The following is a 19,114-nucleotide window of genomic DNA, read 5'->3' on the forward strand; positions in this document are numbered from 1 at the left end:
CCTCCCCTTATCCAGGTGGGAAAAGAAAGGCTTGGAGGGTCTACAGCATACCTCGCAGAGCAGGGACAGGGTCTCAAGCCTTCCCTGTCCCCCTCAGTGGTCCTCCCTTTACACCCCACCCTCCTCCACGGCCCGAGACACAGCCTGGCCTTGTTGGAGCTCAAAGACAAGTAGGGAGACAGAACCAACTCAGGTCTAGTGCGGTGAAACACCAGATAGTGCAGGGAGGTTCAGAGTCGGGAGCAGGATGTGAGGGCTCGGGGAGACAGGTCAAGTTATCTCTCAGCGACAGAACGGCCTGGGCTGTGGGTCTTGGCCGGGTAGGTCTCCCAGATAAGCTGCCCAGACAACAGATTCCCGGAGACCATTTCGAGGACCCATGGGCCAGTCTCCCATGATCTGCGGTGTTCATCTGTGCACAGCATTTCAAATTTTGATGAGGCTTGGTCCCTCCAGGGAGGTTTAAAATGCCCAGTAGAAAGAAGAGAAGGCACCCATAAAAACAGCAATGATCATATGACTACTGTAGTGATAAAGTGTGCATCTGCCCAGGGTGGCGTGGTTCTGCCCCTGCAGGGCAGTGTGTCCCCAGCATCCCTGGCTGGGTCACATGGAGTAGTCTCTCGGTTGGCTACACTCAGGGGAAGACAGCCTGAGACCCCAGCTGGACAGGAGGACCCTGGCATGGGGACAGCTCCCTGGAGGTCAGCACGGGGCCCAGGAACAGTAGGGGAAGGCCTCCAATATGGGGAACAGTGTGTATCCAACAAGCCGGCCACTCCCTTCTGGCCTGCAGAGTTTCTACTCAGAAGTCAGCTGACAGCCGTATGGGAATTCTCTTGTATGTAACTAGTTGCTTTTCCCTTTTGCTTTTATGACTCTCTTTATCTTAAATTAAAAACAAAAATTTGAGGGGGTGGTAATTAGGTTTACTTATTTATTTTTAGAGGAGGTACTGGGGATTGAACCCAGGACCTTGTGTACGTTAAGCATGGGCTCTACATTTGAGTTATACACTCCCCACTATCTTAAATTTTCTGCCATTTTAATTACAGTGTGTCTTGGTGTGGTCTTCTTTGGGTTGATCCTATTTGGGATTCTCTGTGCTTCCTAGACCTGGATGCCCATCTCCTCTTTCAGGTTAGGGAAGTTTTCAGCTATTACATCTTCAAATGTGTTCTCTGCCCTTTTCTATTTTCTCCTTCTGGGACCCCTGTGATGCAAATGCTAGTATGCTTGATGCTGGCCCAGAGGTCTCTTAAACTATTCTCATTTCTTTTCATTTTTCAGTTCACTATCACTGTCTGCTACTCTGTCTTCTAGCTCACTGATCTGTTCCTCTATAGCATTAAACTACTGACTGTTGATTCCTTCTAGAGTATTTTTCATTTCAGTTACTATATTCTTCATTTCTGTTTGGTTCTTCTTTATGTTTTCTCTGTTGAAAACTTCTAACTTCTCACCTTGTCTCCTTTTTTGGCAGGGGGTGGGTAGGTAGTTAGGTTTATTTGTTTGTTTATGTTTGGAGGAGGACCTGGGGATTGAACCCAGGACCTCATCCGTGTTAGCTGTGTGCTCTACCACTTGAGTGATCCCCTCCCCCTCTTAGCTGCTCACTCTTGTTATCCGGTCTTCTCTGGAGTTCTTTGAACCTCTTCATGATCACTACTTTGAACTCTCCATAGGGTAGACTGTACCTCCAAGTCACTTAGCTCTTCTTCTGGGGTTTTAGCCTGTTCCCTTGTTTGGAAGATATTCCTCTGTTGCCTCATTTTACCTAACTTGCTGTTTTTATTTGTATGTATCTGGTAGGCTGGGCATGTTTCCTAACCTTGAAGTGGCCTTTTGTATGAGATGTCCTGTGTGTCCCAACAGTGTGCTCCCCTCTGGTGCCCAGAGCCATGTGCTCTAGGGGTACCCCTATTTGGTCTGTGTTGGTCCTTCTGTTGTGGTGGGTTGACTGTGTGGAGGGTCTGGTAGGTGTGGCGGCCTCCAGTCTGGTTGGTTGCCAGGCCCTGCCTTGTGCAGAGGCTGTCTGCCATTGGTTGGTGGTTGCAAGGCTTCAGGGGTACCGGGTCTCGTGCTGGGCCACTGGTGGGCAGAGCTGGGTTCTGGAGTGGGTAGTTTTGGGGCCAGGGTTCCCAGATCTAGTATTGATCTGCTGGTGGGCAGAACCAGCTCCTGACAGTGCTGGCTGCAGGTTCTGGGGTGTCCCCAAACTGATGTTAGCTCACTAGTGAGTGGGGCTGGATCCCAGGGCAGCTAGCTGAGGGTCCAAGGTGTCTCGGAGCTGTTATCGGCCTGCTGGGGGTGGGCTGGGTCCCGGTATGGGCGGAAGCTGCAGGGCTGTTCCCCTTCTCATTCTGACATACACAAATCCACTATGAGCTGCTGGATGCGGGCTGGAGCTGGAACTTGCTGTAATAGCTCTCTTTTAACTCTCCTCTTTCTACAGTCAGGGTAAGGAAGGTCTCCCTCACAGCCTGCCTGCTTTTTGGAGTCAGGTGTTAATGACAGTTCCTGCTGGGCAGCCCTGCTTCTCATCCCAGGGCTGGGTAATCAAGGGTGTATAGGGACTGGGTGCAGGATTCCCGCCCCAGAGAGAAGAGTGAGTGGACTGAGGGCAAGGTCCAGCGGCACCCTTGGCCCCTCTCCCAACCCCAGAGCAAGGTCAAGCTGGCAGCCTAGGCAGTTACTGGGTGGGGCATCCCATGAGATAGAAACCTGGGGCTGACTGTGGCCGTCACGGTCATTACTTTCTCGGGTCTGCTCTTCACAATGTTGCTCATCTATTTCCCTGTTGGGACGAACGCCAAATCTTGAAAATAAAACGGAGGCTTCAGCCAACCCGCACACCTGGTGCTTTCCTGATGAAGATGTCCTGAGCTCAGGGTTGGCCAAAGCTCTAGGCTGAGCAGGAGGCCCTGCTCAGAGTGATGGTCTGGAGAATGTCTCACCCTCCTTTCCTGCAGGGAGGGCAGGAAGAGGAGAGTTACTCCAACTGCTCACCTGTGCCGGGGATCCCTTGGTGCCTGGGCCAAGGATGAGGAGGGATGGATAGAGGCCCGGTTTGCTCTTTTCTCTGATGCTTGAAAACCTGGCTTCCGTCTAGTCATGGCCTGAATCCAAATGGGCGGCACTGGGGCTCACAGTCCTCCACCATTCATTCATCAGTAGCACCAAGCACGCACAGTGGAGTAACTGTAACTGTAAGTGTAACCCAGCATATCAGGGTCTCACTCAAAACTCCCCCCTATTTAAAAAAAATCAACTTTATTGAACCTGAACCCTAACTTCTCCATCAAATAAAATGTACCCATTTTATGGCTCCAGTATGATGAGTTTTGACAAATGTACCTACCAGTGTAAACATCGTATAATCAAGTGAGAGAAAATTCCCATCAGCCCCCAAAACTCCCTCTTGCCCACTGGCGGTCAGTCTCTCCCGCTCCTGCTTTCAGTCACCGTAGTGTTGCCTTTTCTTGAATTTCATGTGAATTTCATCAAGCAGCTTGTATTCTTTTGTGTCTTTTTCACTAAAATGATGTCTGTGAGATTCTTGTACATTGCTGTGGGAATCAGCAGCGTTTTCATGTTTGTAGCTGAGCAATATTCCATTGTATGAGTATACCCGCAATTTTTAATTGGTCTCTTGTTTGTGACTTTGCAACAGATGGGGTATTCAGCGCCCCCACCCAATGAGAGTGACCGTTTGGGCTACTTCTTTGTGTTGGATTTTTATCTCCTAACTCTTCCTGCAAACCTGGGCCTTTTCTCCCCCTCCCTGCCCCCACCCCCTTTGCTTTGAGTCTGCTGCAGAGCAGAGCAATTCCTCTGATGCTTAAGATTGTGTTAGAAATAACCATTTCTCGCACAAGTAACATAATTTGGATCAAGAGATGCCAAGTTAAAAAACTAAAAAAAAATCAATGTGTAGTTCTGACAGCCTACCAAATTAAGATTCCCAGCGACTTTAGCAGACTACCAGGCCACCTGCTTTCTCAAAAGGCTATGCTTTTTGCCAGAATGCATATTTTACTTTATCTTTTCTCTTGCATAGACATTCTGATATATTTGTAGATGTATCACATTTTTTCTTAAATAATTATTTTAAACTTAAAAAAATTTAAAAATAATATATGAATATGGTTTAAAAAAAGATTCAAACAGTACAGAAGAATGTAAAATGAGGAGAAAAAGTCAGTCTCATTTCTCAGGGCAGCCACCGAGAACAAGTTGATGAGAATCTTCTCCCAGCAGTTACAACGTCCAACGTGCATGTTGTAAAGATTCAAACAGTACAGAAGAATGTAAAATGAGGAGAAAAAGTCAGTCTCATTTCTCAGGGCAGCCACCGAGAACAAGTTGATGAGAATCTTCTCCCAGCAGTTACAACGTCCAACGTGCATGTTGTACGTAACCCAAATAAAGCCGGCCTCCGTGTCCTTGCCTTAGCACAGTGATCTGTCCACAAGAAACACAAATCTGGCTTCACTTTTTGAAAATTTGATTTATTCATTTTTAGGGGGACGGTAATTAAGTTTGTTTGTTTACTTTTTAAAGGAGGGAGTGGGGATTGAACCCAGGACCTCGTGCATGTTAAGCATGGTCTCTACCACTGAGCTACACCCTCCTCCTAGCTTCACCCTTGAAAATAGTCTAGGTCTTTACTGAAGGTCTCTTGAGAGCACTGAGGAGAGAGCTACACAGCACATGTGCATGGGTCTCAGTCAGGATTCTTGGCTGTAAGCAACAGAAATCACTGTTTTCTGTTAGGCAGTATTGGTTGCTCACATAATCTCAGGATAAGTCACAGCTAGGAGGCTCTGCAGATGTGACCAACCCCGAAATCATGTCCCAGAATTCTGGTAAAAATACTGTGTCAAAGGTGCTGGGGGCTGCAGCTGCCAACACCGCAATGCCCGCTCTGGACCCTGGCTGCACCTGCCATCCTGGAGACTGAACGTCCCGCCACGACGGCTGCTTCCGTTCGTAGTTTCTGATTCAAACCCTGGCTGAGTCTGTCTGATCGGTGGAGCCCTGTGTCTGTACCCCACCTGCGAGGCAAACTGAGAAAACGAGCTTCTGGCATCTTCAGCTTCTACTGTGAAGGGGATTCTGCCTGCTCAAGAGGGGCTTCCCTTAACATAGAGGTTCAGGCGCTGGATGGGCCCAAAGGAATGAAAATTGCCTTTTACAATACTACCCTGCAAAACGCCTTGAAAACTCAATGCAGTAGTATTGCAGGTAATCCAGACTGTCTCCTTGACTCGCCGTCTGGCTCCTCCCTCTTCTACTGCCTTGCGGGGCTCCCTGCTTCCGTAGGGGGTGCCGGGGAAACGCCGAATGCTTATACTTCTATAATTTTGTTCCTGCGCTTTTTCTGCAAAGCGATGCCGTCCTCTGCACGATGTTGGGCACCTTGCTTCTAAGAGCATAGCTTGAGATCATTCCATTTCCGTACAGACAGAGGACCCCCTGAGGCTTTCTGGTGGCTGAATGGTGAATGAACCCTGGTTAATTTCATGTCATTTCCTGATGGAGACTGAGTTGTCGTCAGTCTTTGGGAATTCAAACTTGGCTGCGTCTTCGGGTGGTGTATCACTCCCCTGTGTAAGGAGGGACACGGCTAAGTCCAGCTGGGGACAAATTCTAGCCCTTCGCAGCCCGGGGTGTCAAGTTACAGTGGGCAGGGTGGGCCTCCCAGGGGCTGCTTCCAGCGAGTGCTGCATACGCCTTGTGGGTGGCTGTAGAAACCTGCGCGAGGCTTGGCAGGAAATCGAGTGAGAAATGTCACAACCCAGACAGTAACGGTGTGCACGGAGCTTTCTGTTTCATGCTCCACTGTGAGCGGCTGCCATTACCCGGAGCTGTGAGACTCGATGGAAAGGCTAAATCAGAGGAGGTGCTTGGGGCTTGTTTGGCAATTGGGCACAATATCGTTTGGATGTTTGTATAGACACTGAGCAATTCAAAGTCTTAATTTTAGGGATAGATGCAGAGGTTGGCCCTTCCACTCTCAGACTGGGATGAAGATTTTTGGTTGCCTGGCCTCTCAGCGCTCAGTTTTCCTTCTGGATGCAACAGCCCTACTTCCTTCTGGGGATATGCGTGTCCAAGGTCAGGTGGCTTCTAGGAAAGCAACCCCCGCTAGCCAGGGTATGAGGTCATGGGACTCCATCAGGGCCAATGAGACCGTCTCTCCTGCACTTTGACTCATGTGTGCGAGGCTAGAACCAGAGAAATGCGGCTGGTGCTGACCCACGCCTGAGGCATCCTGACAGGTGTCGTTGGCTCAGTTCTTGCTCCCTGGGTTCCCACAGCTACCCTTACTCCTGCCTGTCTGACTTTAGTTTCTGCTGCTTCCTTCTGTGATCCCACCTTCTCATCAATGCCTTTTTTGTTGTTTTTTGTTTTGCTGAGTTTGCCCATCTTGGCTCTGTTGCTAAAGAACAGCAAGCCTGAACTTGACCTCTGGCTTCTTCAGGGAGGCAACCACAGTGATCACAGAAACCCCCTTCCCCAACTCCCCAGGGCCTCTACCTGCCCAGCTTCTCCCGCTTCCCTGACAGTGTCAGCAGCCAGTTCCCAATGGCACAACCTGCCTCACCATCACCATCCATGCAGGGACATTTGACATTCAGCACCTTGGCATCTGTAACCCAGTCATCATTGTGGGCTCCAGGCTTTGCTAGACACAGGCTTGATTTGGACTCTAAATTCCATGCCTTCTAGAAATTTGAAGTACTCCCCAGGATCCCTGCTGTTTCCCTGGGGATTTTATGTTCTCACCTTTTCTCTGCCTCCAGCTCCTGTTCCCAGGGGGTGCTGGCCTGTTCCATGCATGTGGGGTACAGGAGGCTTTTCTGAAGATTAGAAGCAGATGTGGGGATGTGAGGAAGACAGAGCAGGGGTCTCGGCAGCTGGTGGCACAGGAGGCAGCCCCGTCTTTAGAGAGCCCTGTCCTGGGGGCACCACGAGCTTCCTTCTCACACGTTACTGCCTTCCCTCCGTCTCCCCACCTCCCTCACAGGAGCAAGACTCCTGACCCATGCAAGAGAAGGAGCCCGAAGGTTTGAGCTCACCTTCCTCGATGGGGCTTACCTAGCAGGACTTGATGGAGCGTGAGCCGCTGCCATTTGCTCCTCCTGGGTTTTCCAGGGCTTTCTGGAAACCCTGCTTTCTAAGGCGCGAGGCATGGGAATCAGGGCACGTCCCAGCGTGGGAACGACAAAGGAAACATAGACAGAGAGACTGTGTGATGTGAGAGCAGAGTGAGAGAGGACATTTAAAATTTTTTTAATTAAAAAGAATTGGAGGAGGGAGGTAATATAAACACAGGAAAAAAAATTCAAACTGTGAAAAAGGGCATAGAGTGAAAAACCTCCCTCTCACCCTCAGTCCCTTAGAGTTCACTTTCCTTAAATAACCACTGTTACCAGCTTCTTACTGACTTTTGGGAACTGTTTTAGGCGTGTATAAGCGTGCATTGTATGTATTATGTGTCTGTAGTCTCCCCCTTTGTAAAAGAAATAGTAGCCTGCACATAAGGCTTTTCTTTTAATTTTTTAGAATTTAACAATACATCTTTACTATTTTAATAAATATATGTACATAAACACACACACACAGAAACACATACGTATTTGCTTGTATTTGCATGAAAGGCAAACCTAGGCGACCCCCTTCATCACGGGGGAAGCATTTGGGGTCATGGGGGTTTCCACCGTGAGGGGGATTCCGGTTGCCAAACGTTGCTGACGTCAGGTTCAGTCCCAGGATGCGACGACAGACACCAGCCGTTGTTTCGGAGAGCTCGCCGCTGTTATTGTCTGTCCCGTTACCGTCTTGCTCCCAGTTACTGTCTGTCCACTCGGTAGGGCATTCTGCACGCCCGGATGTGACCTGCGGTGCCTCCCCTCCCTGGCATTAGACTTGGCCACATCACCTCCCTGGACCAACGGAAATAGTGGGGTCCTTCCTGTCATGTCCATGTCAGAGCGTTAAAAGCCAGGGTGGGCTTCTGCTTTGTCTCTTGGTCCTTAGCCATGAGAACCGAGACAGGGGTTTCTCCTTCAGCCTGGGTCCCAGAACAAGAAGGCATCTGGAATAAAGCCACAGCAGATTCACATCTTCTGAATAATGTGTGTGAGAGACAAAGCTTCCCTGTTGTAAGCCCCTAAAATCCTAGGGCTATTTGTTACAGCAGCCTCACCTAGTGAAAGCTGACTAATGCCATGGCTGTGCTTAGTCACGCAGTCCCAGGTGGCTCTGAGGACCTGGCGCCTGCTAGCACTGGCATCTGTGTTGGGTCTGGATCCGCCACCAGGGGATCAAGGACTCCCGGTTGTTACGACAGGAATCAGGATGTGCCGAGGGCACTAGCATACCTCCTACTTTACTCAAAGCGTTGCCAATTGCTTCGCACGTTCAGAAAGCTCACATATAACAAGAGTCCTACATAATTTTTGCTTCTGTAAATCTAGCCCAAGAAAAAAAATCAGAGGTAGACAGGGAGCTCCACTGTAGAGTTATTTGAAAAACTGGAAACATGCCCCGTTGCAGGGGGAGAGTGTATATGTTATTCTAAATGATGGTTACCGTCCGGTCATTAAAAATCAAGTAGCTGAATATTTAATGAGATGGAGGAGATGTTTGTGTTTTAACACTGAGTGAAAGAAATGGGATACAGAACTAGACCCATATGCCAACCCTAACAAATTTGGGATCAGGCTGCTTATAATTTTGGATCTCTTCCCCCTTACATTACGCAAGCAAACATTTCCCCCAAGTGTCAAACATGGAAACGTGTGTTAAAAAAAGACCATGAGGAAAGAAGCAAAAATAGTGGTTATCTACGGGTAGCGTTTTCTTTTCTGTGCTTTCTGTATTTTCCAAACGTGCTACGATGAATCTGTGCTACTTTCATAATCAGAAGTAAGTAACTGCTTTTTAAAAATAAGAATTATTCCGGTCACTTCTAGGGCTGCGCCTTTGTGCTGCGGCTGCCCAGGGGCCTTAATTGGGGCTCCTTGTCTAAGAATAAGCCTGTGTGTTTAATTAGGTCACTCTCCTGCGACCTAGAATCTTTGCACAGGGCTTAGCTTGTGCTGCCCCGAACCCCGGGGACGCAGCCCGGTGGGACACTCACAGGCGCGCCCTGCACTTCCGCTTGCTTAGTCTGAATTTGAGAAACTTATGAACTGTCGCCCTGATGCCTCTCTAATGTATCTTCCTTAAAAATTTATTTTAGGCCCAGCTATTTTATTAAAGAGCAAATTGAGACTCATGAAGTAAACATTCTAACCATTTTTTTAAATCTTTTTTTTTTTTTGGCAGAAGGAGGTAATTAGGTTTTTTTTATTTATTTATTTATTTATTTATTTATTTATTTATTTATTTATTTATTTATTTATTTATTTATTTATAGATGCAGTACCGGGGATCAAACCCAGGACCCCGTGCTTGCTAAGCATGCGCTCTACCGCTTGAGCTATACCCTCCCTCGCCTCACCATTTTTGAGAGTAATCTTGGATGACAATAGTGACCATGCCAGGCAGCTATTTTTTGGTTATTATTATTCTTTTTTAACTTACTTGTTTTACAACATATCTATTTTTAATATAAGTTTTGATACTCCATTTACCGTTATTACAAAATATTGGCTTTATACCCCATGCTGTGCAATACATCCTTGTAGCCTGTCTTACACCCAATAACTCGGACATCCCGGACCCTCTATTGCCCTCCCCGCTCTGCCGACTGGTAACCACTAGTTTGTTCGCTGCATCTGTGAGTCTGTTTCTTTTTTGTTATGTGTTCATTAGTCTGTTGTATTTTTTCAGGTTCCACATATAAGTGATCTCATAGAGTCACTCAGCAAAATGAGATGCCAGGCAACTGTTGTTCATTGTCCCCTGTGGCCTTCCTGGTCTGTCTGTCCTGTGTCACAAACATGGAGCCCCTGGAGTGGCTGGGGATCGGATGGGGCACGTCTCATGTGCGTGAGAGCCGGAGGTCCCCGAGGGAGGAGCTCAAACCAAAGGAAGGGAGCCGAGTACAACCAGGCTGAGCCTGAGCAGGGCCTCAGGCGTCGGTGGGCCAGCCAGGGCCCCTCCTCTCACCTGCTCTCACTAAAGCCTTTATCCAGGTTTGGTCCTTGTCAGGGTGTGCGTGTGTGTGTGTTTGTGTAGGGGGAGTCCGGGGGTCCACATTGTTGCCCAGAGGAAGGGCCAGGACTGAGGACAAACAGGGAAAGGACGGCTGGGACTGGCAGCCTCTCTGGAACAGGGCCTGTGAATAAGCTGGTACAGCACACCCACTTTCAAAAATAGTTCTTGTAGCTGTTTCTTTTTTGGGGGGGAGGTAATTAGGTTTATTTATTTTTTGACGAGGTACCGGGGATCGAACCCAGGACCTCGTGCATGCTAAGCATGCTCTCCACCACTTGAGCTTTACCCTCCCCCATAGCTGTTTCACAATCACGCGTGGACACTGCTGAGTGACTTTGATGGCCACGGGGCCACGGTTGCCTCCCCTTCCCGACTCCGTCAGCCTCCCTTCGATCTGGTTCTGCCTCAGCCCGCAAGGCCTTGCCTCCTCCAGATGGCTGCAGTCGGGAACCTTAAATTCCGTCATCCTGAATCTTTTTTCTTGAGGTACAAAGTACATACAGTGAAGTACGTGAGTTCTTTGTTTTTTAGCTTTTATGTTTTATTTTTTGTAACATAGATCACATTTATTTAGGTTTTTTTTTTTAACTGCAGTATAGTCACTTTACAATGTTGTGTTAATTTCTGGCGTACAGCATAGTGATTCAGTTACACATTTGTATATTCTTTTTCGTTACAGGCCGTTACAAGATACTGAATATAGCTCCCTGTGCTGTACAGTAGGACCTTGTTGTTTATCTATTTTACTCAGGGTAGTTAGTACCCACATATCCCAAACACCCACTTTTCCCCTTCCCACCCCCTTTCCCCTTGGTAACCATGTTTGTTCTCTACGTCTGTGAGTCTGTCTCTGTTTTGTAAATAAGTTCATTTGTGTCCCCTCCTCCCCCCTTTTTTAAATTTTAGATTCCATATGTAAGTGATATCATGAGGTATTTTTCTTTCTCTTTCTTGGCTTCCTTCACTCAGTACGTGAATTCTTACCCTCAGCGTTACGTCTGTGAGATTCACCCATGTTACTGTGGGGAATGTAGTTTATTCTTCTAATTCCGTTGGGTGGATAAGTCACTGTCTATTTATCCATTCTGGTCCTGATGGACATTTTGGTTGTTTCCAGCTTGGGATTGTTGTGTCTTTTAACCCACTTTTTTTCCCCAGTCTGGCTCTGTAGCCCAGTCTCATTGCTTTTTTGGCCAAGGCTCCTGTGGGATGGGGGTGGGGCAGCAGCTTCGCGCGCTGCTGCTCCCACCTCCCTGCCCTCTGCCCCCACTTGTCTGCCACCTAGTCTTGTCACTGATGTCCCACGGGTCCAGGTCTCCTGTGACCTTGGGTTTCTCTGACTTGGCTTTCTGCAGTGCCGTCCCTGCTCACGGCTCCCTCTTTCCTCCCAGGGTTGCAGGGACAGCCTCTCCTTCTACATGTCCCCTGCAAATCTGGCAGCTCCCTCTCAGGCTCCTTAGCGGGTCCTCTCGTGCTCTGTCCCTCCGTGGTTGTCCCCAGGCCTCTGTCCTCAGCTCTCGTCTGCTCCCGCCTCCCTGGGTAACCCTCCTGCTGCTTGCTGGGTCTTCGGCTACCACGGATGCTGATGAGACATCCCTCATCCTCAGTCCCAGATCCCCAAACCCAAAGGATTTCAGACTCTTTCGGTGGCAGCCCTGATCGGCCCTGACGTGAGGTTGTCTACTGTCTTTCCGGACTTCGTGTGAATGAATATTCATGTGCTGGCTGCGGGAATGTCAGTGGGTTTGATTATGGGCTGTTGCCCTAGACTCCACCACGGGTGATCATGCACGAATGCAGCAAATCCTGTCTTAACCACTCCCGGAAATTATTGAGTTCTCAAATATGTCTGGTCCCAGGGGTTTCAGGTCAGGGCTGGTGGAGTCAGAGCTCTGTCCCCATCTCGTGGGTGGGGCCTGTGCTCTCCCCTTTCCTTCCTGCTGGCATCTCTGGGTGTGGCCACCTGCTCCCCGGGGTCCTCAGCATCTCAGCCTCACTCCTCTCCAGGATGCCCTCCAGTCTCCAGCTCCTGATTAACCCAGCAGCTCGGGCCAGCCCTCCCCGCCCTCTTCCCATCTGAAGCAGGCACTGGGCCATTGCAGTAGCTTCTCCTGCAGCCCACCTCGTCCTAGCTGGCCAGCCCTCCCCTGCACCGACACCAGAGGCAGCTTTAACATAAGGTGGATCACATCCTCCTCCTGCTCAAAACACTGCCAGGGCGCCCCACCACCTACAGGCTCAAGGTCAAGGTCTTCAGTAGGACACTGGAGCTTTTCCTAGTCTGGCCTTGCTCCCCTTCCCCACCCCCGGGAACAGTTATGGGCTCATTACACCCCTTCTCCCTTTCATACCTGCAGTTGCTCTGCCAGGAAGTCCTTCCGTGCTCTGCCTGGGGAGCTCCTGTTCACTTTTTGAAAGAGGCTGGTGGGCATCCCCTTCTCCTGGAACTGCCCTCCCCCGCAACAGAGGTGCTCTCCTGTCCCTCTGGCTGGCACCTCTGGATGTCGGGGCATCTCCCTGCTGTGCTCAGGACATGGTGCCAGGTGCTGGCTTGTGCGGTGGGGGGTGGGGGATGGGCTCACCCCCAGTGCTCCGTTCCGGCTCAGGGCAGGTGCTCAGGAAATGCAAAAAAGAAAAAGAAAAAAAAAATTACTCAAAAAAAAAAAAAAAAAGAATCTTCATGTATGTATCATTTTGTGTTCTGCTATTTTCATTTAGCATAAATATTTCCTTTTAAAAATAATTTTTTTAAAATGGAAATACAGTCAATTACAACGTGTCAGTCTCTGGGGTACAGCACAGTGTCCCGGTCTAACATAGACACTTCTTGAAGTTTCTGTGTCATTTTACGTCCTTGAAATTTCATTCTTGAACCACATGCCAGACAATTTAAATGTTGAAGATGAGAAGTTACATGCAATCCTGCATTTTACCCAGACCCCCGGGTGAGTCACCAGAGTTATTTCCTCCTTGCAGGCATTGTGTCAGTGGTTGACATGCTTGTGCAAACATAATTTTGTGTTCTGTTTGTTTTTCCTTCCCACAACATGGGAAAAATGTATTCACAGGTTTGGAGTTCATCTTAACCACCGTTAGCAAAGTTGGTGTCATCGTTTAAAAGTAACAGGGGCACTTTTCTCTAATTGGACGTTGAAGGGTTCTCTGCTTTTTCATGAATCCTCGTCTTGTATTTACTTTTTCTAATTTTTTGTATTCTTTAAGGATGGATTCTCGGAATGGGATGGTTCAAAGGAAACGGACATTCTAACGACGCGATGGGCACACACCAGGTGGTTTTCTGAAGGGAAGCCTCACTTCCTTGGGGCAGTGGATGATGACACAACACTGTGTTGGGGAGGGGTGGGCATTCTAGGAAGGTGGCCAGGGTCCCGTCCTCTCTACAGGTCCTGTCTGATTCAATGAGAGACGTGGGGCCTGGCCAGGATTGGAGAGGATTTGCCAGACAACAAAACACTGGGATGTGACCCCCTTCTCCCTGCCCTCCACTCCTGTCTGCTTTGAGCTGAACTCCTGGCAATTGCTGGGCATCTCTGTTCTCACCCCTGCCCTGCATCTGCCTAATGGGCCAGGGCAACAGGGACCAATTGCCCTAGAAGGGAGATGACTCTCTCCCTCCTTTGCCCTCACAAGCCAGGATGGGGTGGTGACTGATACCCAAGGGCAGACTGCAGAGAAAGCAGCAGGAAGTGAATTCCCACCCACCTCCCAGCCCTCAGTCTTCCTGCAGAGATGGCAGCGGTGTTGTGTGTGGTGGGGGCGGACCTTTACAAGGAGGGGCAGTGAAAGGACAGGTGAAGACCCCAGGGAATGACCAAGGGTTACAGAGCAAGTCCTTAACCCAGCCCAGCCTTGATATCCTTTTCAAAAGAGAAGAGGATGATAATAATAGTAATAATATCTATATTGCAGAGCTGAGATGAGAAGCAAGTGAGAAAATGAATTTAGGACCTAGTCAGTTCTGTACAGATGCTGGATGTTTCCAGAGGGATGAAAGCCTGGGATAGTGAGGGTCTCAGCATCCGCGTTCACCCACGAGATCTAGTGTTGGTTGGATTTGTCAAATGGCTTTTTAAAGTTGAGGTTCTGAAACTTTGTTGTAAGTGAGAATCATCGGGGGAGCAAACAAAGCCCGATGTCCAGGTCCCACCCTGGACCAGCTGCCTGAGACTCTAGATGGTGGGGGAAGGGTCACTCAGCACTGGCCGTGGCCCTTCTTGGCTTGAGTGCCCCCCACCTGCCCTGGCCCGGCGCATCAGAGCTTGTAAAGCTCCCCAGGTGAGTTGGCCTTGCCAGCCAATGCACCACTAGTGCCGTTGAAACGTGGTGCCATGGGCATCACGCCAGTGATGATTAGTGCGCTTGTTAGAAATGCAGACTCGGACACGCTGAGTCAGAAAATGCATTTTAACCAGACTCCCGGGTGATGCACGTGCACATTAAAGTTCGAGAAGCACTGACTGGGAGACTGTCTATGAGCATCTGTGAATCTGCCGGGCACAGATCCCGCTGGAATTCAGCCTCCAGCTTCCATCAGGCACCTGCGAGGGCCTCCCTTGTGGGGTTTGGAGGGTCCACAGCTGCGGTCTTTGAGGGACCTCCCAGAGCGAATGTGGGGTCCACCTGGGGTGTCACCAGGAAGGCGCACGAAGGAAGCCACCCCTGCCTGTGAAGAGCTGTCCCTGGAAGCCCCTGAGCCTCCAAGGTTGCCGCAAGCAGAAAGTCGCCCTGGCTTTGCTGGTTCCGGTCCTCGCAGCCACGTGGGTGCTGGGCCCCGGGCTGTTTGGTTGGCTGGGTTTTCACCGCAGTGGTGCTGAGGCCAAGAGCAGCCCCGTCTCTACAAAGGCCTGTTTGGGGTGAGGCGCACACTCTTCTGTTGTCCTGCTTCTGAATTCTGCTCCCAGAGCCCCAGGTCTGTGATGGAATCTTCTAGTAGCAGCTGAAATTCCTAGGTCATGTGTCTCCACTCCAGCCCGGTGGGAGTGACATCCCCTGTCCTCCATGCTTCGTGCCTGCCGCCCTCCACGCCCCCCGACCCCCCGGAGTGGCGCCCCCACTGCGCCTTCAGCAGAGATAGACGGGCTCAGTCCCTTCTGCTTCCCCTCCCTCACCCTCACCACCGATCAGTTTGCAAGCTGGCCTGGTTTATTTCCTAGTGTTTCCCCCAGCTCTTCCTCGACAGCATCGCTCCCTTGGAGGGCTGGTAGAGGCACCCCATCCCTGCACCAGCCGCCAGACTGGCCTCTGCCCCCCGGCCAACCCCTCTAATGTGTCCTCCTCCCCCCTGAGTCATGGAGATCCAGCCCTGGGGCACACGGGCCCAGGTCGCCCTTCTCTTACGTCCCTTCACCTGTGATCCACCACCTCCAAGAGAAAGCCCCAGCCTGTCCGTGTGGCTTGCTGGGCTGGCCACGGCATGCCCTCAGCTGACATCCCAGCTCCCCACTCTGGCCAGGCCTGTTTGCTGTGACTCCCGCGTGCTTGTGGGACTCCTGCTCAGCAAGTCTGGGAGTGGCCCTTGCCTGGACGATTCTTCCTCCAGGAAGCCTTCCCTGACCTCCCGGGGTCCTCAGGGCATAGCTTTCTCTTTTCACTGCTCCCTATGAAGGCGTGTTCTCTGTCTCCCTTCTTGGACCGACAGCAGCTTAAAGGCAGATAACTCTTCTTCATAGTGTTAAACCCAGTTTGTAGCACAAGCTTGGCACAAGGTGGGTACTTAGTGAATGTGAGGTGTCTGACTGGATCGATTTATGTGCAGGAAAATACTGCACATAGTACTGACATATGCCCTACTTCTGACTCCCTCGCTTCCCTGTGCCCCGGAACTCTGCTCTGGCCTGGGTTCACCCTGCCCAGCCCCTGGGGTGTGGCTGCCCGCCCCCTCTGGATTCTCCAGTTTGCAGGGAGGGGAGGTGTGAGTCTCTGTCAGGTGTTGGAGGGAACTGGGTCTGGCTGGACTCATATGCCCTTCCAACCTGCCCCAGACCTGCCTCGAAGCTTCCTGCAGGGCCTCACCCTCTGCCGGACTGGAGCGCCACCCCCCTCCCCCCCAACTACAGAGTCCTCGGGACGGACAGCACTGTCTCCCAGCTGCTGGCCTCTCAGCCTCCTGCCATCCTGAGATTCTCCCCTGGGGCCCATGGCCTGCAGAGCTGCGCAGCCGCTGAGCTAGGGAGCCCCCTGGTTCCCCAGGTTAGGGGTCAGTGAGGCCTCATCTCTCCCCTCAGGGGCCAGTGTTCCCTGAAGGAGATAAAAAGCCTTGCATTGGTGTCCCTTGGGGGAGCCTTGGCCCCTGGCCTCCCTGCCCTGAAGCCGTGCTCCTGCAGGGCGGTCAGAACAGCCGTGGGGGCGGTCAGCGTACACGCTCACCCCCACGGTCACTCACACACACTCCCAGTCACTTCCAGTATTTTGATGGAAGGAGACAGAGGTTCTTGGAAGTTTCCTAACCTCTTACCCCAAATCTCTCCCTCCCTGGCCCCCCACCCATTCAGGGCCTGGCCTTTGCCCTGGGTGAGGCAGGACTGGGGTAGAATTGTATCTGGGCCACTGGTGCCGGCCCTTCAGGGCAAGTGGAGTCCACCCTCCAGTCACAGCCCCTCCCTGTTCACCCCAGGACGTGCCCTTTGGCAGTGTGGCCACATCAGAGGGGAGGAGACCTCTGGGGCCAGGACTGGGCTGGGCTCCCAGCGCTGCTGCCCTGGAGGCAGCTCCCAGCCCCTGCTGTCCCGAAAGGCCAGTTTCCTGCCTGCTCTGTGCCCTGCCAGCTATGTGAAGTTCCTTTCTCCTTTAAATTAATGCAAATCCTACGTTTCCTGAAGAACTCGGTCAGAGACTCCCCTCTGTTAAAAAGCCTCCCTGATGTACCCCCCTGGTCCCCGCCTCAATCCCCCTGTACCAGCCACCCCAGTATGAGGAAGCCACCCCCCTTCCCCCATCTGCAGGCTGTTTCTGGTGGTCTCGAGAGGGTTTCTCCAAACTCAGGGGAATGAAAGGCCCCTAAAGGCCTGCGAAGCTGTGGCCCAGCTGTAGTGATCTGGAATAATGGTGACGGGGTACCCCACCCCCTGGGCACCCCGGGTCTGGCCACCTCTCTGAGTATCAGGCAGCCACGGGGAGCAAAGCCATCACTTGCTGGGCCTGGACACTTTTTAAACAGACACAGCTTGGGTATAAGAATCAACATGTAAGCTGGCTGGGTGGTCCTCGGAGGCTGGGAGGCGCCCGGCTGGGAGCTCAGAAGAAAGTGGTAGCAGAAGTGAGAGCTCCAGGTGCTAAGGTGGGGGCCTTGGGGCTCCTTATGAAAAAAAGAAATTTTTTTAAAATTTGAAAATGATTTCAAATTTATGAAAACTTGTAAAAATAAAACATAGTTCAGAAAACATCTTTTCACTCTTGACCAAGATTTACGTGTTGTTAACATTTTCCTCCATTTGCTTAATCATTTGTCCCCGCCATGTGCACACACACACACACACACACACGTGTGTGTGTGTGTACAAACGCATAATTTTTCCCCTTAACCATCTGAAGGTAAGTTACACATGTCATGACCTTTACATCAAATACTTCAGTGTTTTCCAAGACTGGAGATTTTTCTTATGGTATCGACTTTACAAATTACACCGAGACAGTGCTTTAATCTGCCATTGATAGTCTAGTCTTATTTGTTGACCTAATAATGTCCTTGGGCTTATGTCCTCCTCCCTGATTCAACATCTGAAGGCAGATATTGCATTCAGTTGTCATGTCTCTTAAGTCTCCTCCATTAATTTGGAACATCTCGCTGGCCTTTCTTTGTCTTTCATGCTGTTGAAAAGTCCAGGGGCTTTGTGAGGGCTCCTGGGCAGAGGCAGTTTCGCCCAGGGGTTGAGAGTGCAGATGCTAGCGCCCAGCCTCTGGGCTCAGTCCCCACTCTACCGTTTTTTTCTGTGACAGTGGGCGAGATGCTTAAACCTTCGGTAATTCAGTTTTGTCATCTGTAAATTCAGAAAAATGGTAGGCCTACCGCTCGGGATTGTTACAAAGCCAGGCACACAGGAAAAGCAACACAAGGATTCACTATAGTTACTAAGACAAATCTCCTCTCCTGGAAGTGGCTCTGAAATGCACCTAGCCCCCCAAGTGTGCCGATGGCACAGGGGTCGGGCCAAGGGGGACCTGTGACAGCTCACGGTCCTCCCCAGCTGGACCTGCCATCAGCCAAGGGGCACTGGGGTCTGGCAAGGGATGTCCTGGACTGAGACCAGCCAGCTGAACATCCAGTGGGGATGTGGCCACCTCAGCACACAGCAAGGTGTGCTGGATCCCCCCCTGTGCCAGGCACGGGAGAAACAAGACATACTTCTGCACAATTGCCATGTTAATGCCCAGTGGGAGAGCTGAGGAACTGCCTAGTGACTTCCCATAACCAGGTGTTCTTCCTGCTTCTGTTTCTGACCCAGAGAGGAGCCAAGCTCTAGGAAAGGGCACTTTTAAAAAGGCTTCCCTGAGATGAGCAGAAAGCACATAATGAATGAAAGGGATTCCAGAGACCCTTCTAGTTTCTGAAGCTTGATTCTCCTCTGACATCCTCAATAAAGGCTACCAAATATAGTCCATCTGTCTGTCCATCCAATTGTCCATCCATCCCTCCATCCATCTATGCACTCATCCATCCATCCACTCATCCATCCATCCACTCATCCATCCATCCTTCCCTCCATCCATCCAATGAGGTAACGCATCTACTGCAGCCGCCATACATTTGCCTCTCCATCCTAACATTTGCTCACCTGGCATTACCAAGGAAGGAACTATTTCAGGGAAATCTTTTTTTTTCCCCCAGCTAATTTTTATCCCTTCAAAAGTGCCTAGCTTCATTTAGTTTGGCCATTTTAGAGAGAAAATTTCCTAAAATGTATCGTAAACTTGTCTTCCTTTT

At 50.5% G+C, this 19,114-nt stretch overlaps 1 protein-coding gene and 1 long non-coding RNA gene across 2 annotated transcripts in view; one reads left to right on the forward strand and one right to left on the reverse strand.

Annotated features, from left to right (window-relative positions):
- NT5DC4 (5'-nucleotidase domain containing 4) overlaps window positions 1-19,114 on the forward strand; it is a 42,615-nt gene that overhangs the window by 13,006 nt on the left and 10,495 nt on the right.
- Window positions 908-19,113, reverse strand: LOC116660390. The gene is made up of 3 exons (XR_004315890.1): window positions 19,102-19,113; window positions 9,459-9,509; window positions 908-975 (listed from the first exon to the last, which is right to left on the reverse strand). It is a non-coding gene; the product is annotated as an uncharacterized LOC116660390 (long non-coding RNA).

The sequence above is a fragment of the Camelus ferus genome, chromosome 28 (genome assembly GCF_009834535.1).
Source record: "Camelus ferus isolate YT-003-E chromosome 28, BCGSAC_Cfer_1.0, whole genome shotgun sequence".
NCBI classification, from domain to species: Eukaryota; Metazoa; Chordata; class Mammalia; order Artiodactyla; family Camelidae; genus Camelus; species Camelus ferus.